This window comes from Festucalex cinctus, chromosome 1 (assembly GCF_051991245.1).
Source record: "Festucalex cinctus isolate MCC-2025b chromosome 1, RoL_Fcin_1.0, whole genome shotgun sequence".
In the NCBI taxonomy this organism is placed as follows: Eukaryota; Metazoa; Chordata; class Actinopteri; order Syngnathiformes; family Syngnathidae; genus Festucalex; species Festucalex cinctus.
In genome coordinates this window covers 69,222,497-69,250,177 of record NC_135411.1, presented here as the reverse complement: position 1 = coordinate 69,250,177, position 27,681 = coordinate 69,222,497, and the positions used below count along the sequence as shown (strand labels likewise).

Here is a 27,681-nt window from a genome sequence, read left to right as displayed (position 1 = left end):
CAATACCATGATGGGTTTTTTTGTGTGTGTGTGTGTGTGTGTGCTGACATTGTCCCCCATTAACATTGCAACATTCCTCAAACTCTCCCGAACACATAGTATGATCTGTAACACTACTTTTCGCCTACTCTATGATGTTATTGGGGCAAAATCAAGGAAGGCTTGTCCATTGATTGTGTGAACAGACTGCAGTAAAAATGAAGTCACTTCAATGTTTGCTGGTTTTATTAAGTTTGACATGCTCCTTGACTGCACAAGTACATGTTATGGAGTGAGGGCATGTTCCCACCAACGATGATATCATATTCTTCAAAGGCTTGCTGAGGAAAGTGAGGGAGGAGTCACTCCATGGCTTCAGACACCTGGTCAGCAGGTCCTGTGTAAAACAAGTGGTGCTTGTACATGTGACCATTCCGTATTGCTTCACACAAAAAGTTAATGTAGTGTGCAATGCCGTCCATATGTAAATGACATACCAAGACGTCGGCTGACTTCAGTTTGTTGCAGCTCAGATATGGTAGGTAGAGATACTGGTGGTACAACACCGAAGCCTTCTGGGGTCCTCCATTCAAGTGTCCTCATTCGGGGCATTCCAATTTGGCTGCTGAGGAAAGTGAGGGAGGAGTCACTCCATGGCTTCAGACACCTGGTCAGCAGGTCCTGTGTAAAACAAGTGGTGCTTGTACATGTGACCATTCCGTATTGCTTCACACAAAAAGTTCATGTAGTGTGCAATGCCGTCCATATGTAAATGACATACCAAGACGTCGGCTGACTTCAGTTTGTTGCAGCTCAGATATGGTAGGTGGAGATACTGGTGGTACAACACCGAAGCCTTCTGGGGTCCTGCATTCAAGTGTCCTCATTTGGGACATTCCAATTTGGCTGCTGAGGAAAGTGAGGGAGGAGTCACTCCATGGCTTCAGACACCTGGTCAGCAGGTCCTGTGTAAAACAAGTGGTGCTTGTACATGTGACCATTCCGTATTGCTTCACACAAAAAGTTCATGTAGTGTGCAATGCCGTCCATATGTAAATGACATACCAAGACGTCGGCTGACTTCAGTTTGTTGCAGCTCAGATATGGTAGGTGGAGATACTGGTGGTACAACACCGAAGCCTTCTGGGGTCCTCCATCCGAAGTGTCCTCATTCGGGGCATTCCAATTTGGCTGCTGACTCTCCCCTTGATATTTTTTTTTCTTGCAGGTCGGTGATGTATTTAAACGGTGCATGAATGCTTGTATACATCAGAATATGGTTCTGGAACCCCTCAAGTTTGGCTGTTGATCTAGTGTGACACAAACAAAAACACAATTATAAAATAAAATAGAATAATTGATGATACTACTATATGTCACCAACTTTCCAACAAAGCCCCCAAAATAGAGGTAAGATCTTTAGTTTTTGGGCCCAAAACATTGTATTAGCTAGATAAAAGTAACTTGACTGCATACTGCATAGAATATGCAAAGGCTGCTTGCTTGTCGAATTTCCGTGGAAAACGTGGCAGCCTGTAAATTCTTGTGCACCCAATTACACAATGGACCAGTACACACTTGAGTGAGAGAGTTCAGACTCTAGCAGTGCTTACGGTACAGCCAGCATTTAAGTCCAGAAAGTTATTCCCTGCCGAAAATTAATTTCGAGAACACTATTTTCACCAACCACAACGAAAATAATTTTCAACTCCTCCACTAATACAGTATGCTTTAGATTCTCCATTGAAGTTATGGGCAAATATACCTCCGAAATCACAGTTACATTACATGACACAATAACTTGCGCATTTACTCTAAATATAACGTGCCAGCGGGAATCTTTTTTTTTTTTCAAAGCAAGTAGCTACATAACGAAATCGTTCGAGTGGTGCGGAGTTGCTAATCAACAGCTACAGTGATCGTAAAACAAAGGTACGAACATCGTATTAATTAGTACAGTGTATACTTTTTCTCTCGCTCTCAAAACGTAAACACAAATGTACTCTTACTTACCGGTCAAGTAGAAAGCAGTCGAAGGCACCGGCACGTCCCAAACCTAGTCTGTTCCTCATTTCTCTCCATCTGGCAAATGCGCCTACAATATAAACTCTTGTTTTGTCGCGCTGAAATAAAATAAATTCCCAAAGTAAGTGTGATGCTTGATAATGCTCTCTTCGGGGACCGGAAACTCTTCTTCTTCGTGGAAATGCGGTCGCCATACAAACCGGAAGTGCGTTCCAAAAACGCGTTAAGAAATGGAGCGCTGAAATTTGTGTTTGACGGCACCCGTAGCAGAAAGATGGCGGCGAAACATGGCGGACACTAGAAGCCGCGGCTCGGACATGTAAGATAATTTGCGATTTCTAGACTAACCGTTATATTTAAAAAAAGTACGTTTATGCGATACAACATATCTTTTTACATACTACTAACACAAACAATTGGTTTTTTTTTCCGAATGATTTATTGTTTCACCACTAGATGCCACTGTATAATACTGAGTGTACCTTTAAAGCGAATACAGGCGAAGATTCTCCTTCCGACACCCGGGATGCATAATATACGATCACTCTTGGAGAGGACAGTCGGAGCCGCCCCCCCCTCCCCGACATATCACCTCTGAGCGTCGGCCCGGCGGGAGGGCAAAGGCGGCCTCCGCCGGGAGGTAAATCTCGGTCCGGCCGTCTGCCTCTCGTCCGGGCCGACGAAACAACAATGGGAATGATAATATTTTTCCAAACGGTCCGTTTACATTGAATTCTAATGACTGGGCCGTGCTGAATGAACTTATCCCGAAGGTCATAAGAGATTTTATACTTTCTTATACAGATGGTGGTGATTTAATTTTTACTTGGTTATCACGTTCATCGAATTTCATACGGTGGTATTTTAGAGTGATGATTGAACATTGTAATATGCTGAACAGTGAAACCACCACACGGCCTCGTATAATGAAAACGCTGGAAGAGGAAGACGAAGAATATGATAATCGTGTGATAAAACACCAGCAACATGAGAATGCAGAAGAGAATGTGGAGGAGGAGGAGGAGGAGGAGGAGGAGGAGGAGGGGAAAGGGTTTTGCATGGCACCTTTAGATAAATGTAAGAATCCTGATCATTTTTATCTAACGCTAGAATGCTTTAATACTGAATGCGGGGTGTTCTATAGACTCCTTACTATTCCTTTATGCGACTGGGATGAAAAGATACGCCGCAAAGAATCTGCAAAGATTACTGAGCTCTTTTATTCTTGTCGTCAATGGGATAATTTTGTAGGAACCAAAAAGCCCTTGATATTTGAATAGTGACCGTTTACAAAAAAAAATAAAAAAAAATACTCATTACCCCACCCCCTCGCCCCTCCTCATTACCCCGCCCCTCGCGCCTCCTCATTACCCCGTTCTCCTCCCACCCTCCCTCTCTCTCTCTCTTTCTCATATAAGGAGCCACATTTACCTGTTATGGGACAGAAACTTTTTTTCTCCCTGAAAAGTTTTTTTTACCTCTTTAAAAAAAAAAAAAAAATCTCTCGACCTGACGCTTTGTTTGCGGACAAAGTATCGGTTGGCGTGCAAACAGTCTAGGATCCACCGATACTCATTGGATCCAGTCCTGAATGCTCGGATGATGAGGATAACGCTATGGACGACGCATCCACCGATGAATCTTCAACAGCCCGAGAAGGCGGAGCGACTCCAGGAACGGCCATCATGGAAGCTGTTCTGCAAGCTTCCCCCGCGACAGACACAAGAACCGTCGTTGGAGTATGAAAACGAGGATATTGCGGGGCTTGCGGAATGCTTACAGGGAACGACTCCAGAAACGACCATCGTGGAAGCTGTTCTGCAAGGTTGCCCCCGCGAGTCCACACCAACTTCAGAAGAATCGATGCTGCAGTATGAAAACGTGGATAATGCGGGGTTTGTGGAATACGAACGGGCTAATTTAGCCACCAATCATTCGACTGATGACGATCAGTCGAGGGAGTGTAATGAAGGAGCGCGCATGGAAAATGTTGTCGATGCCGACGTCACAGCGGATGGAGATATTGGGGGTGAGATTAATGGGTTAATACGTCCATTGACACCCCCGAACTCACCCGCCACAACGATTGCCTCACCTTCAGGGGGGGATGACGACGAGAACCCGACACCTGCGCATCTCCGATGAAGATTTGACCGCGGTGATCGCCGCTGCAGACGCGATACCTCATAGATCACCGCTGGAGGAGAAGCTACTTTGGGATCACCCACCTGGCGAATGGGTGAATGATACTTCTTACGATTGTATCAAGCAAACAGTTAGTTACATGTTGAGGTTTGCGATGATGAAATATGCTAAAGAAATCTGTGTAGGTGGTAACACCGAGCATTTTATGCAGCCGAGACATTTATGCATCTTTTCTGAACAAGAATCTTTCTATCTCTCTAGAAATTTTACAGGAATCGAAGATACACTGTTTAATGGTCGATTCGTCTCTACCATCCAACGTGTACTGAGATTGATAAAATATCCTGGAAATATCACCACGATTACATCAGCAGCACGACACATCTTGATTGACTACGCTAACGAGTCTGACGTTTTTGATCGTATTGAAGAAGTAACACACAGAGGCTGGAGAGGTTCTCTTCTCCCCAGAACAATAGACCTGATTTATACCTGGTACACGTTGTAAAAAAATGGGGAATCTTTTCCGAAAGTTGACTATTCGCTATTATTACGGCGTGTATAACTGGACAGAAATTTTAGAGAGATCGATTCTGTATGCACCCGTTAGCGATGTGTCTCTTGAAAAAATGTCATCTGTTGTGCAAAAAGTGAGATCTTTGTCAAATGCGTTCTTTAATGAGCCATGGGATTTAGTTGTACGAGATGTTATCGAAATGAGCCAATCCGATACATCTTTAACAATAGAATCGATTTGAAATGTTTGGTGCAACGATGATGTGAATGTGGGGCATTTGGCAGCAATTATGACCTTGTATGTTGATTGTGCAAAGTACAAAATAGAAAATAATCTCCCCTTTAACCTGTCTGAGGATTTGAACAAATTTCAACGTGTTATCGAGTTAAAAGTACACCCCCATGTGTTATTCCACTTTCTTAGTTATATTAATTCTTAGCTGAAGTTGCATGTTTTTCTTTTATATGAAAAGTGTTGTATATCTTCATATGTAACCGTTTACAAAAAAAAGTGTATAGCTGAAGTTTTTTATACGAATGCTTTTCTTTTATACTGTTTTTATATGAAAGTGTTGTATATCTTCATATGTACCCGTTTGCAAATTAAAAAAAAATAAATTATGACTGTCTCGTTACTTTTCAATATGTATTGGTTTACAAAAAAAAACAAAAAAAACTAGAGCTGCGAGCAGCTATAAAGGGCCCTCGCAACCCGGGCCACGTTGGGGTATTTGCATGTCGGGGTACTGGCATGTTGGGGTACTGTTTCATAGGAAACCGTCTAAATTGTAAATGTTTTTGACATACCTTGTGTTTGCAAAGTTTCATGAAAGGCCAAAAATGATGCACAATTAAAATAAAATCAAAATGGATTGGCACATGGCTGTAGAATACTTTTTGGAGGTATTAGGCTGATAGGTATGCCTCCCAATATTCACACATCTAGCTGAACCATATAATCGTATATACTTCATAAAAATATCTAGACGGCGCTATTGAGCCATTTATTACAAATTGCACAACAAATTATAAAATATTCATGTTGGTGAGAGATCTGATCTGTGTGCAAAGTTTTGTGAGTTTTTTCCCCATGTTTAGACTCCAAAAAAAAATTCTTTGCAAACATTGCATCCCTACAGCAAAGGCGTGTGACAAAATAAAACATTTCAATAACTTTTCATCTTAAATATCTTAAGATGAGACATGCCAAAGAATGAAGACGATGTGATAAGTTTTGCAGAAAATATGACCCCTATAAAAGGCCCCAAAAAGTGGCTACAAATACCAAAGTAAATCAAAATGGCAGACTTCCTGTTTGGTTTAGCATATGGTTCCAAGAGACTTTTTTTGTACATCGTGGGCTCTTATGTATGCCTCCAAATTATCATAGCTCTAGGTGAAACGTACAACCGGGAATGCTTCGTTAAAGAGTAGTTGTTGTTTTTTTAGCACAAAATGTGATGCCCGGCCCCTGGGGAGAGAGAATATTACAAGGCCGCTTCTGTCAAAATTTGATGGATGACATTCTTAATTAGATTAGGGGGGTCATGTGTGGGTCATGACCCCTCCCTAATGAAGATTAATGACCCTTTAATGACTTCCAGATGTCATATAATGAGGGTTAATGACCCCTAATGACTTCCTGATGTCATTTAATGAAGATTAATGACCCTTTAATGACTTCCAGATGTCATATGAGGGTTAATGACCTTTAATGACTTCCAGATGTCATTTAATGAGGGGTAATGACCTTTAATGACTTCCGGATGTCGTTTAATGAGGATGAATGACCTTTAATGACTTCCGGATGTCGTATAATGAAGATGAATGACCTTTAATGACTTCCGGATGTCGTTTAATGAAGATGAATGACCTTTAATGACTTCCAGGTGTTATATAATGAAGATGAATGACCCTTAATGACTTCCTGATGTCATTTAATGAAGATTAATGACCCCTTAATGAAGATGGATGATGTGTAGGTGGTGTTCCTACCTGTTTTTGCAGATATCATGGCTGACCCGGGTTCAAATGCTAATTGTTTGGTTAACTTCCGGATCCGGTGCACGCCCCCTAGATTGAGTGAATAATAATGAGATTGAATGACGTGATCGGAGGGAGTGGTTTAGTATGGGTAAAAAGTATATAACAAGCGCTTCAACAGTCCGATAGAGCTACAGCGAGGATGGCGGGGAAAATCAATGTAATCAGCGAGACAAATGTTTCAGTGCAGATGGGACGCACTGGGACCGACTCGATTTTGGATGCGCCGCGTAAGAAGCAGATGTTTTTGCGACGTATTCAGAAATCCCCCGCAGAGTCTTTGGAGGAAATATGGTCTTTGGATCCATCTGCCTCATGGGGATACCGCTTCCTTTACGAGATGGGTGAGCTGTGTCTGTATTTTAGCATGGACGGTGTTGAAAATACATCACCTAGTGGCTATGGGACTCTAAACTCTAATGACTGGGGTATATTAAATCAACTGGTACCTCGAGTGTTGAAAGAATGTATGAAGTCGTCTGAACCATGGAATGTTTTAACATTTACATGGGTCTCGAGGACAACGCCTACAGGTCGTTGGTTTTTTAAGGTGAAAATTGATTCTAACAACCTGATAGAGACTGGTGATCGCACAAATCAGAATGAACTGTTTTTTACTTTGGAAGCATTTAACACTGAATGTGGTGTTTTTTTGAGGGTTTTGACCCTACCGTTGGCTGAATGGAATGAGAGGATGGATGCGCACTCTGAAAAAATCTCCACCCTCTTTTTGGACAGCCGGCATTGGCGAAACATTGTGGGTGTAAGGAAGGCGTTGACGTTTGAGTAGTCAACGCCCCTATGAACCGCCTACTCTGACGTCATAAGCCAACCACCCCTCAAGGACAGCCCCCCTACCACTTAGACAATGGGAAAATACGCCTCTTTACAACAAATCCCTCCCATATAACCGCCCCTATGTAATATAAGAGCAGGAGTCTCCAGCCGGACTACACTTTGCCTGAAAAAGCCAACGACGACAACGATGCCTCCTACCAGACAGAGTTCCAGACGCCTGGCAACATCGTGGACGCCTCTGGGTGCCCGGAGTGTGGTGCCTCTGGTGGAAGGATCGCGGCTTAAAGTCTCAAAAGGTACGCAGACAGACAGCTCTGACTTTGAGGAGGGAAAGGACGTTGAGGCAGCCGCGACCCACCTTGAGCGAGAGCAGTTGGACTGTTCTCAGTACCCCGCGACTGCCGACGAGAACACCCCTCCGCCGGAGAACTCTCAAGAAGTGCAGCTGACCGATGAGTACATTGCCTCGCTGGAGTATTCACAACTGCTGATGACTCCTGAGGAACTCAATACCCGGCATGAACACCTACCTCCTCAGCAGCCTCAGGAGTCTCAGCAGCAGCAGCCTCAGCAGCAACTAACCTCTGACGGGGACGTTGTGGAGGGGTGCCCGCCAACAGCTTTGCCTTCACCTACAAACCTTGACAAGGACTGGGACCTTGTCTGGAACGGGCCCCCGGACAGTTGGCTGTGTCGGGATAAGTACAACTGTATAAAACAGACTATAGGACATCTCCTCAATCAAGTTATAGTTAAATACAGTAGAGATGAATGTAATGGCTGTTTAATCAACCATCCCAGCCAGAGGCAGCACCAGTGTCTAGAAATAGACGATGATGAGTATTTTAGGAAACATTATCATCGTGTGATAGCATTGTTGTGCACGCTTAAATTCCTCCCCAGCATTCATTACATGTTGAACTTGCTTCATCTGACTACCGACATTAAAAAGGTCAAGACAGCGGCCGAGATTGTCCTGCTAGATCTCGAGCAAGAGAAGAAGATACTCGACAAGCTCGAGCAACTGGACGCCCTTGAAGGCCCCGGATCGCTGTCGAACGACCTCAAGACTCTGCTGGACAAGTACTACAATTCTAAATAGAGACACACGATGGGGAATATCTTCAGAAAATTGTTGTTTCGATATTACGGTTTGTGTAATTGGGCGGACATTCTGGAGAGAACCATTCTACATACTTCTGACCGAGACGGACGAATTGACAAAATGTTGTTGATTATGCAAAAAGTCAGATCATTGTCTCATTCGCTATTTCATGTATCTTGGGATTGTTTTGTCAGACGTGTTGTGAACGAGAGTCATTTGGGTTTGGCCAATACAATTAAAGCCGTTCTGGATGCATGGTGTGATGACGTGGGTGTAGGTCACCTGGTAACAATTTTGACTCTGTTTGTTGATTCTGCAAAATACTGTCTAGAAAATAACTACCCTTTAGACTTACCTGTTGAATTAAAAGAATTTCAAACCGTCGTTGAATTAAAAGTTAGTCCCTATGTCTTATCCCGAGTCCTTGAGTATGTTAATTCTTAGTATTGCCTTTTAGCATTATGCATGTAATCATTTTTACTATTGTGTATGATTATACTATGGAAATCATGTAATAAACCAAAAAAAACAAACAAAAGAAGTCATGTCTGTGTGAATTTATCAATAAATAATCGTTGCATATATCATTTAAATTCATTTTCTGATGATGATGGCTGAGAGGAAGTGTATGGAGAAGCTTTACTACGATGCCTCACACCCGGCCAGTTTTGGTGGTGTAGAGCGTTTACACTTAGGTGTACAGGATGTTACGGGTAAAAAAGTAAATCGTGATCGAGTCAGGGGTTTCTTAATCGAGCAAGATGCCTACACCTCACACAAACCCGCTAGAATCAAGTTCCCACGAAACAGGGTTTTTGTCCCAAGGGCGCTGAATCAATTTCAGGCAGACCTCTGCGATATGCAGGCCCTGGCTGGCGTCAACGATGGATTTAAATATTTACTGACCGTCATCGATGTTTTTTCAAAAAAAGCCTACGTACGCATTTTGAAGGATAAGACGGCTCCGCAGGTAGTTAAAGCTTTTGAATCTGTTTTGTCTGAGAGTGGGACGCCTCGAAAAATACAGACCGACGCGGGTAAAGAATTTTTTAACAGACATTTTCAGAACCTGATGAAAAAACACAACATTGTTCATTTTGCTACTGCCAGTGATCTGAAAGCCCAGGTTGTTGAAAGGTTTAACAGAACTTTAAAAACTAGAATGTGGAGATATTTTACGGCCAGAAACACACGCAGGTATATCGACGTCGTACAAGATTTAGTAAGTAGTTATAACGAAAGCTACCATAAAAGTATAAAAATGAAGCCCAATCAAGTTACTGACGGAAATACTCAACAGGTTTTCCAGAATCTATACGGTAATATGCCGATAGAGCAAAGTGGGAAATTAAAAATGCGTTTTAAAACAGGAGATGTGGTGAGGATATCTAAATTAAGAGGAGTGTTTGATAAAAAATACGAGCAGAGCTTTACGGACGAATTGTTTACCATATCTGAATGTCTTCCTCGTTTTCCACCCGTCTACAAACTGAAAGATTATGACGGGGTTGTCATAGAAGGATCGTTTTACGAAGGTGAATTACAGAAGGTGAGTGTATCAAAAGACCACACATTCCACATTGAGAAAATCCTTAAAAGGCGCACGGTGAGACAATTCCTCGTTCGTTGGAAGGGATGGCCCTCGAAATTCGATAGCTGGGTCCCCGCTTCTCAGATTGTAGACGTTTAAAAAAGAGTTTCAAACACAACTTGTATCAGAAGCCGGCATGGATCCCTTACACGATGGAGGATTCTACGTTACTCTACCTTCTAACGCTAGTATGGATGTGTATACGGACAACACAATCTCACAGTTCAGAGTGAATTTGGCCCAACACATTGATCTCGAAGGAAGTTGGGAGGTGGCCCTGACTGAGATTTCATACCCTCGTAGTTGGATAAACGTACCCGAAAACCAGACTACTTTCTATATAAAAGATATGACGCTTTCCAAAGCTAAGGATGCAAAGAACTCCGAGACAGCTAGGGGGTCTGATAAAAACGAATTTGTAACCCACACCTTAGATATTACATCCGGGGAATATGAAGATCTTGACAAGCTACGAGAGGCGGTTCTGTATATTATAAAAAATAAAATAGGCAACCAAATTTTACTCCATTACGATATTAATATGCGGAAATTTCTTTGGATGTCGTCAACCGGATGTTATAAGATCCGCTTTAATGCACCGTTGGCTTACATACTTGGTATGAAGGAAGGACAATGGTTTACTATAAAACCTAATTGGTTACCTGCCCCGTACCCAGCCGATATAAAGGCGGGTCAATACCATTTATACGTTTATACAGACGTGGTGCAACACCAGACGGTAGGGGATGCCTATGCTCCGTTATTGAGGACTGTTCCGATCGAAGGGAGATACGGGGAGTTTATTTTTAAAACTTTCAACCCTGCTTACTACCTGCCTATTAGTAGGAGACATATTGAAGAAGTAGGAATACAGATTAAGACGGATCAGAATCAGCCGGTTAATTTTAAATACGGAAAGATAATTATTATCCTGCATTTTAAACCGAGGTAAAAAACAATGGTCGTGATGGAGACACACCCTGACCTGTATCGCTTTGTTAATTATTACGAAACCCAAGCAGGAGGGTCGCTTCCGGGTTTTCACGGGGCCCCTGTGCAATATGGGCGAGGTTTGGGCTCCATTTTTTCTAAACTTTTCCGTTTTGTCGTACCTTTAGTCAAAAAAGGTTTTACAGTAGCGAAACCTCACCTGCAGTCGGCGGCTAAAAATATTGCCATGGATGTAGCAGGACGTGCGATGGAAAGAATACAGAGAAGAGAAAAGAATCAAGATGGATCCGGGTTAATGGTTTTGGCTCGAAGACCTTCGAGGAGACCGATAGGTCAGAGACTGGTTACTCATAAAAAGCGTAGGCGTGCAGTCAAAAGGAAATCAGTCTCAAGAAGGAAGCGCCGAAGAAGCAACGCCGACATTTTCTCTTAAACAATCTGACGAAAATGGCTCTTTTACATCACAAGTCGCAAGAATGCACTCTGTCGGAATTAGATTTGTTCTCACCCCCAATGACCCAACTTTCGATAGAACAAAGCCAATACGTCGAAATTTCAACCTTATCAGCTTTGACGGAGCAAGGACCCATTGAATTCTTCATACCGGGGGACGGTTCTAAATATATGGATCTCTCGGACACAATGCTTTACCTGCGTTTGCGAGTAACACACAGAGACGGCTCTCATCTGGGCCCCACCGACCACGTAGGCATCATTAACTATCCGTTAAACACAATCTTTACCCAAGTAGATGTTACATTAGGGGATAGACTCATCTCTCAATCAAGCGCTACTCACCCTTACAGAGCTATGATTGAAACATTGTTAAACTTTTCAGAGGATTCTCTCAAAAGCCAATTTTGCACAGCCATGTTCTTCAAAGATACACGAGGGCGGATGGATTCAACATCGCTCACGGGCAACGATGTTAATGAAGGGCTGGTTCACAGAGCCCAATTGATTGAGGGGTCCAGGGAATTTCAACTCCTAGGCCCCATTCACTCGGATATTTTCTTTTGTGAGAGATACCTCTTAAATAACGTGGATCTAAGGCTAAAGCTAACAAGAGCCAGCGATGATTTTTGTTTAATGAGTCCCCCCGACGCTGATTGCTCTCTGAAGATAATAGGAGCCACCCTTTTTGTAAAAAAAGTAGCGGTCGCACCGTCCGTTTCTTTGGGTCACGCAGCGGCTCTCCACAAAGACAACGCGCTGTACCCCCTATCGAGGATCAACGTAAAGACTTACTCTATACCCCAGTTATCGAGGATCTGCCATCAAGACAATCTCTTTTTGGGACATACGCCAAAGTATGTGGTTTTAGCACTCGTCAATCACAGCGCTTTTGTGGGGCGGAAGAATTTAAATCCTTTTAACTTTGCCCACCACAATATTGAATACCTAGCCCTAACTCAAGAAGGGCGGCAGATCCCATCTAAGGCGTTTCAACCCCAATTTAACGCAGGAAACGCAGTGCGCGAGTTTCATAACTTGTTTTCCTCGACGGGGAGGTTTTTAAAAGATTTACCTCTAAGTATAGACCACGAAGACTTTCAACAAGGCTATGCTCTGTTTGCCTTTAATCTAAATCCTAGCCAGGACACAGAGGCTTTATCCCCTGTGTCCAGCGGTACACTCAGATTGGAGATGAGATTCAGGACCCCGCTTCCCCATACCGCCACACTTATTGTGTACGCTTGTTACGACTCTATTTTAGAAATTAACTCGAAGAGGGAAGTGTTAATGGACTATTACTGAGGAGATGAACGGAAGGGAATTGGAGAGTTTGATGACACGTTTACAAGGACATTTATATGGAGGCGTTTACGCTTCGGACGAGTTATCCTCCTTGAAACCCTCGCCCCCCATATACTATATAGTTAATACACACCCCCGCTCTAAACCCGGAGAACATTGGTTGGCTCTCACCTTGGAAAAGGACGACTCTGCATTTTTTTCGACCCCTTCGGCTTTCCCCCTGATTTTAAATATTACCCACAAAGTATAAAGTCTTTTCTGGAAAAGTATTCTAACCGTATAATTTACCATAATCGCCAGTTACAACACGAACTGTCAGCGGCCTGCGGCCCTCATTGTGTGTACTACCTGAGCCACAGAGGGTGTGGAGAGTCTTACCAGGATGTGATGGACTGCTACACCGACGATGTAATCAAGAATGATGCTATGGTATCTGCTTTTGTTCGGCGACACCGGTTTTTTACCTGCAAACCATGCGGAGGACAAAAATCATGTTCTTTCAACAAATTTAAAAAATGTCATTGTCTGTAACGGATTATGTTTTTCAAATCATTTATTCAATAAAAGCAATTTAAAAGGCAATACAGAGTGATGTGTTTTTCCTTACATAAAATAAGTGTCATATTTAAAACCCCTCCCACTTTATAGTCGAAGCAGTCCGTTTTCTTTTCTTTTTCCCGTTCGAAGATTCCTTAACAATGGGATTAGATGTATATGAGCCGTTTTTTAGACGTCTCAACTCCTCGTGTGCATGTGGGTTAGAAACCGTTGTTTCGGGTATATTGAGTTCTGAGAGGGTGTGTAGAAACTCGCTCCAACCTCTAGGACCTTGCGATGAAACATTCTTGCCGATGAGATGTTTGAGTAAATCAGTCATGTGGGATCCTCTGACGGGCTTACCTCTGAAGATGAATTCGCTGCGAGGAGTCCAACCTCTTTCGTCGGTAGACAGTTTTCTTAAAACATAATCGGCGTTTTTACGGTAACGAGGAGGGATTGTTTGGACGATGTCGAGCCAGGCTTCATTCTCCAAACCCGTCGCTTCATCTGATGGGGATGTGTTTGATGTCTCAGCAGGTAGAGTCAGGTTGATTGGTCGTCGTTCGTTTTCCCCTTGTTTGAGCAACCCTAAATATCGTTGCATCAAGGATTGGTACTTTTTAATTTTCTCATACTGGTCTAGAGAACTATCTTCTAGGACCTCCTTCATTTTAAAATCCAAATTACGCTCCGCCGTCTCTCGAATGGTTGGTTCCGGCCTGCTTAAACGTTCCAGTTGGTGAGGTGAGACAAGAAACATTTTCTGAGCTGTTCTCAAACTCATGTTGGTTAAAGTTTATTTATTTATTAGACCGCCTAAAAGACTTCCGAGGACAGGGGCGAATGCCCCCCAACAAGGGTAAGATAAAACCACCCTTTTGAATCAAGACCGCACGTTTTTTCTTCAGACTTTTTTTCTTATCGGCCAATTCTCTGATCACCTTCTTTTGCTTTTTTAGCCTCTTATACTGCGAAGGACTCAGCGGTATGTGACCTTTTAAGAGATTTAGAGCAATCTCGCAGAGAGCTTTCACCAAGCTAGCGGGACCGCGCAAAAGTATGTCTTTACGTTTCTTGGGCTTGGCGTGAAACAAAGTTTTGAGCAGCGGAGCATTTCTTTTTAAAAGCTTCGACATCTTATTAAGTCTTGGGTATGTAGACGGTAGGCCACTGATGAGCTAGTAAGCCCGTCCTCAGTCTATATTGATCTGGACATGTCGGGGTTAAATCCACTAATAAATACCCGTGAGCGTCTTTGGTAGCGTCTTCAAAGCTTTCCAAAAAATACTTTTTCTTTGAGGGAAATATCTGATTAGCCAAAACACTCGTTTGTAATTTATCACGCGGGTTTTTAAACAACACCATATAATTACTGTTGAGGCTGATTGTCCGGCTGTATTTACCTTGATGAAAAATGTTCTGCGTTAACATGATGACGCTCATATTCCTATGATGTCTATATTGGGTAAAAATTCTTACCACCTCAGGGTGGTCCGACGCCTGAAAGATGACGTCGTCCAGAATAACCAAATGACTTTGACGCGCTGGAAACAAACTTTCATCCTCAAAAGAATCAGGGAGACCTTTCACAAAGTTAATATTTTTATTCAGCTTTTGAAGTTCCTCGTACAGAGGTTGAAAAGAAGTGTAGATCCATACAACATTGTCAGGAAGACTTTTCATAACATGGTTACAATTTTCCAAGATACTTTTTACAAAATATGTTTTTCCACACCCGCTTGGTCCAGATATTAAACAAGAAAAGGGGGGTTGAAGCCTCGGATCAAAATCAACTTGATTTAACTCCATTTCACAAAACACACTGATAACCGAAAGGCAGGGTGCGTCCGTGGGGGATAAGACGTCTCTTGTCATATACTACCCTGAACTTTTTCATGAATGACATGTTTTTTAGGTGAAAACCCTTTTTGTTACGCACGATAGTGTGTTGAGGCGTTTCAATCGTTCTGGTTTGTGTGCCTGATGAGTCAATGTACCCTTCGACTAAATTCTTGATGCTGTCAAAATTGACGCGTTTGCAAGTGTCATGGGTCTGTGTGATACCTTTTACCTTCATTACCGTTTTCATGCTGTTCCTAGTTTGGTAGGCGTAACTTTTAGGACCCGCTGAAACAAACTCCTGAATGCTATCTCCTCCCAACTCGTCAGTCAAATCCCCCAAATAGTCACCTAATTCCAAAGGACTTTCGCCGTCTTTGACTACATAGACGAGGCTGTCCGTGTCGGTGTACAAAACACTCGTCTGCAGTCGCTCCAAATATGCGTACATTTTTAGACGTGCATAAGCCGTGGTCATGCATGCTGCAAAGATGTTAGCGGTTTTGGAGGGGGGGACGTTGCAACGTCGGTGGTAGCTGTACTGCACGATCGACCTTTGATCGTTGAGGAAGTGAAAGGCTTTGATCTCGTACACCCCCGAAAATAACAATTCAAAGAAGCGTTCTGTGCTGCTTACAATCTCTGTTTTATCCAAATTATCACGCTGTCCCAATTTGCCCCAAAAGTTGTTGAGGCATAATTTAGACACCTGCCTCTTACCCGCATTCACATTTATTTTTGAGGGGTCTAGTCTAATACCTTGGTGAGTCTCATAGTTTTCGATGTACTTTTCCCTACCTGCCTGATCAACGACGTAGGAAGGATACCCCGAGGCCTCTTGCTTCCCTTTAAGGAATGTATCGATATATGCTTTGAAGACGTCGCTACTCGACGAGTCAAAATGCCACACCTCCGTAATTTGTGATACGGTGTAGCCCAGCTCGAGAGCCTTGTTGAATTCAGGCGTAACCCAAACACCGGTTAAGGCTCTCTCGTCATCGTTATGCGAACACGAACTTTCTTGATTGTTAAGTTCTGCGCACGTGCGACAAAGTGTAAACACCAGTTTACCTCTTGCCGTTTTGTAGGGCAGCAGGGGGAAATAGAGGCCTCGTGGAGGGTTGACTTTAGCTCTGATGAACCCGAAATACTTTTGGGGGTCATCGAAATTGTCGTGAATGATGGTAGGATGTCTTAACGGATAGGCACATGTGCTGTTGACAAAAGGATAAAGCGATGTAACATCGACGTACATTACACGTTCACCGGGGGCAGCCGTATAATGTAACACGAAGGCATTCGTTCTCCCTCCAAAAAGAGCTTTACGTGGTATAAGAGGCTCAGGGAATTTTGAACTGCGCAAGAACTCTCTTATATCCGGATTTGACTTTTTTAACCGCAGCCACTCATGCTCCCACATCAACACAAGCTGTACACCGTGCTTGACTTTTAGATCCTGTATTTTCTTTTTAACCCTGTCAAACTTTTCTTGAAACGGTCGTTTACTCATAGGACACTTTTGAGTAGGATCGTAACATTCACGGCATCCGTGATAGAAACATCCGAGATATTCCCATACATATTTTACGCCGTCTATCAAAGCGTACCCGTCTACATAGTACTGCCCGATCTTGACCTCCCCCTTGTTTAAGGCGTGAATAATAGGTATTTTTTGGCTGTGCGCCACCCACATTAGGTATTGGATCGAGTCGCGTGAGAATGATTTGGATTGTTGTATGTAATTATCGGTCGGCGTAATAGCCAATGTTTTAGGTGTTAGGAAATTGTTCCGGAACACCTTCATGCAGGAGGAGGCGATAGTTACAGAATTGAACGGGTCTGTACCAGTCGCATTAAGAAACTCCTCTCTAAATTTCTCACAAGCTGTCGCCAAAATATTCACATCATTTCTGCAGTACATTAGAGCTTCCTGAGCAAAATTGAAGGTTCCCTTACACGCAACCTCGTACCATTCAAAAAACTTTGTACGATGGACCGTCGACATACGCTCTACCCCATAATATTTTGGATCAGGGTAGGGACCGATGTAATTTAAATGGTCTAGAGAGCTAAAGCCATGGGGGAAATACCCTTTAGTTTGATCGATGAAACCTAGAGCTTTAGGCAAGGAGCTGAGGGGCATCGTGAGGAAGGACAAGGAGTCGATGTACCCCAGTTTGTAGTCCGTATCTGAGAAACAAATGACTTTGCTCCCTTGCATAATGACGCTGACATTAACCCCCATGTCTACCATTTTGTTTAGAATGATGTAAGCGTCAAAACCTTTGGCGTTGTGAGCGATTAGTTTAGACTGTTCAAAACGAGGGTTCCTAACATAATCAAGAAATTGTTCGACGCAATCAAGACCCAACCAATGTTTTTCCACCCCCTTTGTCGATTTGGTACACACTAGGTAGGGTTTGTGTTTACCGTCAGCACCTACGAATGTTTCAAAATCGTAGTAAATTATTTGTTTACAAGGCGCTTCCGGTTTTAGAGGCTGCATGTAACACAGATGAGGGTTTCCTCTCGCCTCATCACCGCCCTTAGGTAGAACCTCTCCACATACTGTGCATTTGGCTTGAGGGCATTTATGTTTAACATTCTCCCCCTGTGATTTGACGTAATATTCCACACTGCATTCGCTACATTTTTTGTATTTCTCACAGTTGCTAGTCTCGGATTTTGAGGTCTGTCTGCGTTCTTTGTGTTTAACGAAGCAACTCTCGTTCTGACATATTTTGTTACAATCGTTACAATGAGTGGCTTTGAACGGTTGTTGTTTGCAGGTAGGGTCGAGACAGATGTGACAATGCCCCTCACAACTATGTTGTTCTTGGTTTTTATGCCCTTTGTAACATTGTCTGCAAAAGTAGGATTTCCCTATGAACTCCTTAACCGATTTTATTCCATAATAGTGTCCGTCTAATAGCAGTAAGAACACTGAGTCCTCTGATTTGGGGTATTGCGTCTCAAAAAAAGACAGGGGGCGTTCGCAATCCGCTCTATAAGCTATAACGATTTTGCGTTTCACAAGCGTTTCAAATTTGTGTACGTCCCTCAGACTAACGGCAGTCTCACAAGTCAACCCCACGCTTTGCTGTAAATAACGAGCCCTCTGTGTAGCCTGATCAACAGTCAACGATCCGTCAAGCAGGTATGCTAACGATCTAGCAAAGCATAATTTATCATTTTTGTCATACGTTATGTACAAACATCTCTTCTTCTTTTGAACCATTTCATCATTTGTAGTCAAAATTAGTTTGCGTTTGGCACCTCCTCCGCCATTAACATCAAATACAATCTGTACAACAAGTTCTAGACTATTGTCGGCCAGTACCTCTGTATTAGATTGTGCGATGCGATCTAGCAAATTATGGACTGCGTCAGTTACGTCATTCGGGTCATTAACAGCATCTAGGTAACAGTGCTCCCTCACATTTTCACCCACTATTTCTGCTTGGACTATATCACCGCGACTAGTCGATCTGATTACCTCCTGCACAGCTTCATTCAAATTATTGCCAATGTTTGTGTAGAAGGCTGCAAAATCAAGGGGGTCTTCGGGTCTCGTTGTATTTAGATGTCGTCTTATCTCCAAGTTGTTAAAATTCGGACGCCTAACTTGTCCCCCCACCTGTCTGTTTGTGTCTGAAGATTGTTGCAAGGTGGAATGTGTACTGGGGGTTGGTGCTGGGGGATGTTCTGCTTGAATGTGTCGATGTACCCGAGACTGTTGTTGGAGGTCTTGTCTAGCTGGTGTACTACTACCACCAGCTTCTGTCTGTTGCGTTTGATTGTGCGTGTATGGTTGGTATTGAAAGTTTTGTGTATTTGACACAAGTGTCTGCTGGCAATGTGTACTGCTGCTACCTTCTACATGTTGCGTTTGATTGTGTGGGTGTGGCTGGTGTTGGAGGTCTTGTCTATCTGGAGTATGTTCTTGTCGGTAATGTGTACTGCTGCTACCTTCTGCATATTGCATTTGATTGCGTGGGTGTGTCTGGGGATGTTGTGAAAATGATACAGAGGATTGCTGTTGGTCATTTCTATGTATGTCTGGTTCAAGTATGTCCTCAAAGGCTTCGCCGTTTGAAGATGACTGGTTAAGACGTGCAAGAGCCCTCTCTAAAGGATTAAAGAAATCAATAAAATCCTCAATGTGTCTTATAGCCACAAACGGATCGCCATCATCGCCGCCGATTTCATCAGGCATTTGAAAAGGCTCGATTTGCATAGAGATCTCATCGTTTAAGGCATTTACAATTTCAGCCAAACCTTGACCTACATTATCTAAATCCATGTCACCCCCCTCAGAGTTTTCCATTTCAGATTAAAATGTCCACATAGCAAGTACAAAAACACAAGATACAAAAAGAAACGTCGGATAAAATAAGTTGTTTTAGTAAACAAGAAAATCTTTTACCGGTAATCCGGTATAGATTCGTTCGCCGTCTCAAAAAAGGTTTCGATGTAGACGATTCTCTCCAGCATGAGTCGACGCTCACCTCTGTACGGATACGGGTTTTCAAACCCTCTTGCTCCTCCTATAAGGGAATAAAATAAATAAAAACTTAATATTTTAAGTACATATACTACACAAAAAACCTTACAAAATGTGTTTACAATCATCCATAAAAAGTATTTATTTTAATAACCTTTCAACGTTAATTTAAACTAATAACATTTTATTATTATTGTTATAGTTATTGAGCACTTAATATTAATAAATGTTACAGTTAATACATCGTGAGCCATTCCTTTAAAACACACCCAGTTAAATTTATTTAATAAAGCAGAGTTAAATCACATCCGTAAGATTATATTTAAAAATATTTACTTCAGTACTATTATCAAACTACCCTTTTATCTAGCTTATTATCTATCTCATAAAATAAATCAAAACTTAATATTTTTAAGTACATGTACTACACACAAACAAACCCTTACAAAATGTTTGAAATCCTCCATAAAAAATACATATTTATTGTAATAACCTTTCAACGTTTATTTTAACTGACATTTTGTTATTATTATTTTATAGTTATTATATAGTACTTAATATTAATAAACGTTATGCTTAATACATCACCCCCTTACAACACACTCATTATTTAAATTTATTTAATAAATAGATCCGAATCACATTCGTAGGTTTATATTTAAAAATATTTTTTTTCTATCTATCTATCTTTTTTTCTTTCTTTCTTTCTTTCTTTCTTTCTTTCTTTCTTTCTTTCTTTCTTTCTTTCTTTCTTTCTGTGTCTGTCAGCTTTCTCTGTGTGTCTCATAGCCTTTGCTTACAGGGGGTTCACGAGGGGTGGGGGTCACCCGATTCTGCATACTACATCGCTATGAATTCTGGGGGTCGTAGTTTTTATAAGCACGTTGTGTAGGCTGATTTTCACGTCACTACTTCGCTATGAATTCTGGGAGTCGTAGTTTTTATAAGCACGTTGTGTAGGCTGATTTTCACGTCACTACTTCGCTATGAATTCTGGGAGTCGTAGTTTTTATAAGCGTCTCACGACTTGTTGTTCTTTTTAAGTATATTCAGGTTAGTTTGTAAGTAAATAAAAACATTCGCTTCCGTAAAAACAGACAAATTATTATTTTTTAAACGGTATCAAGAAGACGTTACTTACCCTCGATGTATATTGGACCCCGATGTTTCCATCTACCATCGGAGGTATCCAGAAGCGTTCTTCCGCCCCGCTCGTCGCATCATTGCTGGGTTCTTCCAGTTCAGATTCGCTTTCAATCGGTGGAAACCCGACGAATTCACCTTCCTCTTCGGCCCTCACGTTTTCACGCCTTAATAGCTCTTCTTCTTCTCCTTCTTCTTCTTCTTCGTCAGATATTATTATGACCTCAGGTTGAGCAGTCTCTGGGACCGTCTCGCTCAGTATATCACCACCTATAATCATACAACATTACCGGTTCATTTAAAAAATAGTAATACATAGGTTTTATTTTATTTAAAAAAAAGGAAATTTACCGTTCACTCCTGCAGGTAATTCGTCATCCAATTCTTCCTCATCACTCGTAATTACGAAAATCTCCGGCTGTCTAACCCTCTCGTTCACATCCTCATTCAATTCTGTAAATATCCATTACTAACAGTTAATTTTAAAGCAAGAAAAAGCTCTAAACGTTTCAAAAAAAGAAATACTTACGCCGGATTCCTGTCACAACATCGCCATCTTGTGACGCTGAATAATAATACAGTTGAATTTCATCCAACAACGCTTCTAATTCTGTAAAAATTCAAATTTAAAATAAGAAATACGAACTCATTCACTCATTTAAAAAAAAAAAAAAAAAAAATAAAAAAACTCTCCTAACTCTATAAAATTAAAATAAAAGTAAAACAAAAAATACATATTAATACAGACTTATTCCAAAATCTCTCATAACTTAAAAATAAAATAAACGCTATAAGTATAAAAATAAAGGCATGCATCATTCCATTAAATAAATAAATCACTCACTAAGATGCTTGCTTTTCCAGAAGCTTCATTAAGATGTAGGGTTTTTTTATTTCATAGCAAAAACATTAATAGAAGTGAATATAAGTGCCACATTTGTATGAGTATATATACATATGTAGATAATATCAAGTTAATTACCTTGATTCATCTTGGAAGCTCAGAGCCGATACCTCTTGAGAATTTTTCAGAGAAGTGAGTGTGGCATTGCGAAGGCCTCATATTTATACATAGAGGAGGGTGTGCAAAACGCAATTTAAAATCCATAAATTTCTATTAGACCCTCAGAAATGACCCTCACAATTAGTTGCGTGTCCGTTCTTCTTCAGCCTAATTTAATTTTATGACCAGCAACCCCTCTGTTCTCACAGGGGGTGAGGAGACCTGCTCACCATTTCCCTTTTGTAAAATTGATACTGATATAAATGTAACCGTCAGAGTACATGCTTATTTTTGTAATATATTTTAGGAAGCGTTGTCTTTCAAACTAACAACATTATAGCCATCGTTTACCTCACACTTCTTCAGCCACCCCCCGTCTGTCCTCACACTTCTTTGACCCTCATACAGCCATACATGCGCGTACGCGCACACAAGCACAGACATACATTTGACCTCCCCGTGAATCTTTGACTGCATCTGCTTCCCCCTACTCACAGGAATATTGAACAATCGCCTTTCTCAGACCAAAAATGGCCCCTCGCAATTAGCTGCGTATCCGTTCTTCTTCAGCCTAATTTAATTTTATGACCAGCAACCCCTCTGTTCTCACAGGGGGTGAGGAGACCTGCTCACCATTTTCCTTTTGTAAAATTGATACTGATATAAATGTAACCGTCAGAGTACATGCTTATTTTTGTAATATATTTTAGGAAGCGTTGTCTTTCAAACTAACAACATTATAGCCATCGTTTACCTCACACTTCTTCAGCCGCCCGTCTGTCCTCACACTTCTTTGACCCTCATGCAGCCATACATGCGCGTACGCGCACACAAGCACAGACATACATTTGACCTCCCCATGAATCTTTGACTGCATATGCTTCCCCCTACTCACAGAAATATTGAACAAAAATGTCAGATAGTAACTATCAGTAAGGGGAAATTATATAGTTTTATCCGTTTATTTTCAGATTCAACCCCAGCAGTCACGAACGACTCTTACAACATTTTTACATATAATGTATAACTTCATGTTTTTTAATTTCATAATACCAACCACCGTATCACAGTTTAACCTTACCTTATACTTCTTGTTTTACAACCTCTAAAAATACAATCTTTGAGCCGTGTTTGCGCATACTTTTCCCCCTTCACCATAATAGAAATGGCTAGTACTTTTCCCCCGGCGGTTTTACCCATACTAAACCACTCCCTCCAATCACGTCATTCAATCTCATTATTATTCACTCAATCTAGGGGGCGTGCACCGGATCCGGAAGTTAACCAAACAATTAGCATTTGAACCCGGGTCAGCCATGATATCTGCAAAAACAGGTAGGAACACCACCTACACATCATCCATCTTCATTAAGGGGTCATTAATCTTCATTAAATGACATCAGGAAGTCATTAAGGGTCATTCATCTTCATTATATAACACCTGGAAGTCATTAAAGGTCATTCATCTTCATTAAACGACATCCGGAAGTCATTAAAGGTCATTCATCTTCATTATACGACATCCGGAAGTCATTAAAGGTCATTCATCCTCATTAAACGACATCCGGAAGTCATTAAAGGTCATTACCCCTCATTAAATGACATCTGGAAGTCATTAAAGGTCATTAACCCTCATTATATGACATCTGGAAGTCATTAAAGGGTCATTAATCTTCATTAAATGACATCAGGAAGTCATTAAGGGTCATTAATCTTCATTAAATGACATCAGGAAGTCATTAGGGGTCATTAATCTTCATTAAATGACATCAGGAAGTCATTAAGGGTCATTAACCCTCATTAAATGACATCAGGAAGTCATTAAAGGTCATTAACCCTCATTATATGACATCTGGAAGTCATTAAAGGGTCATTAATCTTCATTAGGGAGGGGTCATGACCCACACATGACCCCCCTAATCTAATTAAGAATGTCATGCATCAAATTTTGACAGAAGCGGCCTTGTAATATTCTCTCTCTGGGGGACTTCCTGCTGGGTTCAGCACATGGCACCAAGAGACTTTTTTGTACATCGTGGGCTGTTACATATGTCTCCAAATTTTCGTAGCTCGAGCTGCTTCGTAGAACTGGGAATGCTTCATTAAGAAGGATTTTTTTTCTTTTGCAAACAAGTGCATGCCACGACAACAGCGTGCGACGAAATAAAAAGCTTTCAATACCTTTTCATCGTCAACATCTGAAGATGAATCACACCAAGTTTGAAGATGATCGGATAAACTCTGTAGGAGGAGTTCGTTTAAATAAGACCCCTATGAAATGGCCAAAAAAATGGCAACACGTTCCAAAGTAAATCAAAATGGCGGACTTCCTGTTGGGGTTAGCATATGTTTCAAAAAGAGTTTTTTGTACCTCGAGGGCTGTTACATATGTCTTCAAATTTTGGTAACTCTAGGTAAAACGTACAACCGGGAATGCTTCGTTAAAGAGGAGTTTTTTAGCTCAAAATGTGATGCCCGGCCCCTGGGGGACTTCCTGTTGGGTTTAGCACATGGCACCAAGAGAATTTTTTGTACATCTTGGGCTGTTACATATGTCTGCAAATTTTCGTAGCTCTAGCTGCTTCGTACAACTGGGAATGCTTCATTAAGAAGGATTTTTTTTCGTTTGCAAAAAGTGCCTGCCACGGCAACAGCGTGCGACGAAATAAAAAGCTTTCAATAACTTTTCATCGTCAACATCTTAAGATGAATCACACCATGTTTGAAGATGATCGGATAAACTCTGTAGGAGGAGTTCGTTAAAATAAGACCACTATGAAATGGCCCAAAAAATGGCCACACGTTCCAAAGTAAATCAATATGGCGGACTTCGTGCTAGGTTTAGCATATGGTTCAAAAAGAGTTTTTTGTACTTCGAGGGCTGTTACATATGTCCTCAAATTTTGGTAACTCTCGGTGAAACGTACAGCCGGGAATGGTTCATTAAGTAAGAATTTTGAAACTCTAAATTTGATGCTTCGCCCCCGTCATATAGTATGTCAAAAACTTTACATTTTTTACCATGATGTTGTCCCAGGTGTTGAGATGATACAGCCCAAGTTTGAAGTCAATCGGGTTAATCGTGTAGGAGAAGCGGGCAAAAGTATGACCCCTGTAAATGTGCAAAAATGGGCCAAAATTGGACATTTAAATGATCACACCTCACTTCCTGTCTATTTTAGGGTAAACATATCAAAGAGGTTTTTGTTCATCTGGATGTGCTACAGGTGCCACAAAATTTTCGTAGCCGTAGGACAATCGTAGCGGACCTGGGATCCGTTTAACCTATGTAGGGGGCGCTAAGGAGCCATTTTTCTGTTATCATGTATGGCGACTTTAAAATATCAAATTTTTCGCCAGGCCTGACGTGTGTGTAAAGTTTGGTGAGTTTTCGTTCACGTTTAGTGTCTCAAAAATGCCATCGTTTGCGGAGAAGAAGAAGAAGAACTAGAGCTGCGAGCAGCTATAAAGGGCCCTCGCAACCCGGGCCACGTTGGGGTATTTGCACGTCGGGGTACTGGCATGTTGGGGTACTGTCAAATAGGAAACCATCTAAATTTTAAACGTTTTTGCCATGCTTTGTGTTTGTAAAGTTTCATGGAAAGGCCAAAAATGATGCACAATTAACAAAATAAAATCAAAATGGATTGGCACATGGCTATATAGAATACTTTTTGAATATATTAGGCATGCCTGCCAATATTCACACATCTAGCTGAATCATATAATCGGAAAGACTTCATAAAAATGTCTAGAGGGCGCTATTGAAGCATTTATTGCAAATTTAATAAGAAATCTCTAAAATATTCATGCTTATGACAAGCCTGATGTGTGTGTAAAGTTTCATGAGTTTTTGCACGTTTAGACCCCAAAAAAAAAAGCAGCATTTTACTTGGCAAACAATCCATCGCCATGAAACGGCGTGCGACAAAATAAATAACTTCCGATAACTTTGTATCTTAAACATCTTAAGATGAAGCACACCAAGTTTGAAGACAGTCGGATAAATTTTGTAGGAGGAGTTCGTTAAAATATGACCCCTAAAAAAGGCCACAAAAAATGGCTACAAATCCCAACGTAAATCAAAATGGCGGACTTCCTGTTTGGTTTAGCAGATGGTTCCAAGAGACTTTTTTGTACATCGTGGGCTCTTATGTATGCCTCTAAATTATCATAGCGCTAGGTGAAACGTACAACCGGGAATGCTTCGTTAAAGAGGAGTTTTTTACCTCAAAATGTGATGACCGGCCCCTACGGGACTTCCTGTTGGGTTTAGCACATGGCACCAAGAGACTTTTTTGTACATCGTGGGCTGTTAAATTTGTCTCCAAATTTTCGTAGCTCTAGCTGCTTCGTACAACTGGGAATGCTTCATTAAGAGGGAATTTTTTCCTTCGCAATCTGTGCATGCCACGGCAACAGCGTGCGACGAAATAAAAAGCTTTCAATAACTTTTCATCTTCAACATTTTAAGATGAATCACACCAAGTTTGGAGATGATCGGATAAACTCTGTAGGAGGAGTTCGTTAAAATAAGACCCCTATGAAATGGCCCAAAAAATGGCAACACGTTCCAAAGTAAATCAAAATGGCGGACTTCCTGTTCGGTTTAGCATATGGTTCAAAAAGAGTTTTTTGTACCTTGAGGGCTGTTACATATGTCTTCAAATGTTGGTAACTCTAGGTGAAATGTACAGCCGGGAATGCTTCATTAAATAAGAATTTTGAAACACAAAATTTGATGCCTCGCCTCTGGCGGACTTCCTGTTAGGTTTAGCATATGGCACCAACAGGCTTTTTTGTAGATCATAGTCTGTTACATATGTGTACCAATTTTCGTGGCTCTCAATTAAACGTACCACCGGCAATGCTTAGTTAAGTAAGAATTTTGAAACTGTAAATTTGATGCCCCGCCACCGTCATATAGTATGTCAAAAACTTTAGATTTTTTACCATGATGTTGTCCCAGGTGTTGAGATGGTACAGCCCAAGTTTGAAGTCAATCGGGTTAACCGTGTAGGAGAAGCGGGCAAAAGTATGACCCCTGTAAATGTGCAAAAATGGGCCAAAAAATGAAGCATTCCCGGCTGTACATTTCACCTAGAGTTACCAAAATTTGAAGACATATGTAACAGCCCTCAAGGTACAAAAAACTCTTTTTGAACCAAATGCTAAACCGAACAGGAAGTCCGCCATTTTGATTTACTTTGGAACGTGTTGCCCTTTTTTGGGCCATTTCATAGGGGTCTTATTTTAACGAACTCCTCCTACAGAGTTTATCCGATCATCTCCAAACTTGGTGTGATTCATCTGAAGATGTTGAAGATGAAAAGTTATTGAAAGCTTTTTATTTCGTCGCACGCTGTTGCCGTGGCATGCACAGTTTGCAAAGGAAAAAATTCCTTCTTAATGAAGCATTCCCAGTTGTACGAAGCAGCTAGAGCTACGAAAATTTGGAGACAAATGTAACAGCCCACGATGTACAAAAAAAGTCTCTTGGTGCCATGTGCTAAACCCAACAGGAAGTCCCGTAGGGGCTGGGCATCACATTTTGAGCTAAAAAACTCCTCTTTAACAAAGCATTCCCGGTTGTACGTTTCACCTAGCGCTATGATAATTTAGAGGCATACATAAGAGCCCACGATGTACAAAAAAAGTCTCTTGGAACCATGTGCTAAACCAAACAGGAAGTCCGCCATTTTGATTTACGTTGGGATTTGTAGCCATTTTTTTGTGGCCTT

The 27,681-nt window shown here is 41.5% G+C and overlaps 2 long non-coding RNA genes across 2 annotated transcripts; both read right to left on the bottom strand.

Annotated features, from left to right (window-relative positions):
• Positions 1 to 207: 207 nt before the first annotated feature.
• On the bottom strand, positions 208 to 2,441 carry LOC144005998 (uncharacterized). The gene is made up of 5 exons (XR_013279719.1): positions 1,993 to 2,441; positions 1,045 to 1,289; positions 761 to 944; positions 477 to 660; positions 208 to 376 (listed from the first exon to the last, which is right to left on the bottom strand). It is a non-coding gene; the product is annotated as an uncharacterized LOC144005998 (long non-coding RNA).
• Positions 2,442 to 21,113: 18,672 nt separating this feature from the next.
• Positions 21,114 to 21,605, bottom strand: LOC144008830 (uncharacterized). Its single transcript, XR_013280778.1, has 3 exons — positions 21,467 to 21,605; positions 21,289 to 21,390; positions 21,114 to 21,207 (listed from the first exon to the last, which is right to left on the bottom strand). It is a non-coding gene; the product is annotated as an uncharacterized LOC144008830 (long non-coding RNA).
• Between the last annotated feature and the right edge of the window lie 6,076 nt (positions 21,606 to 27,681).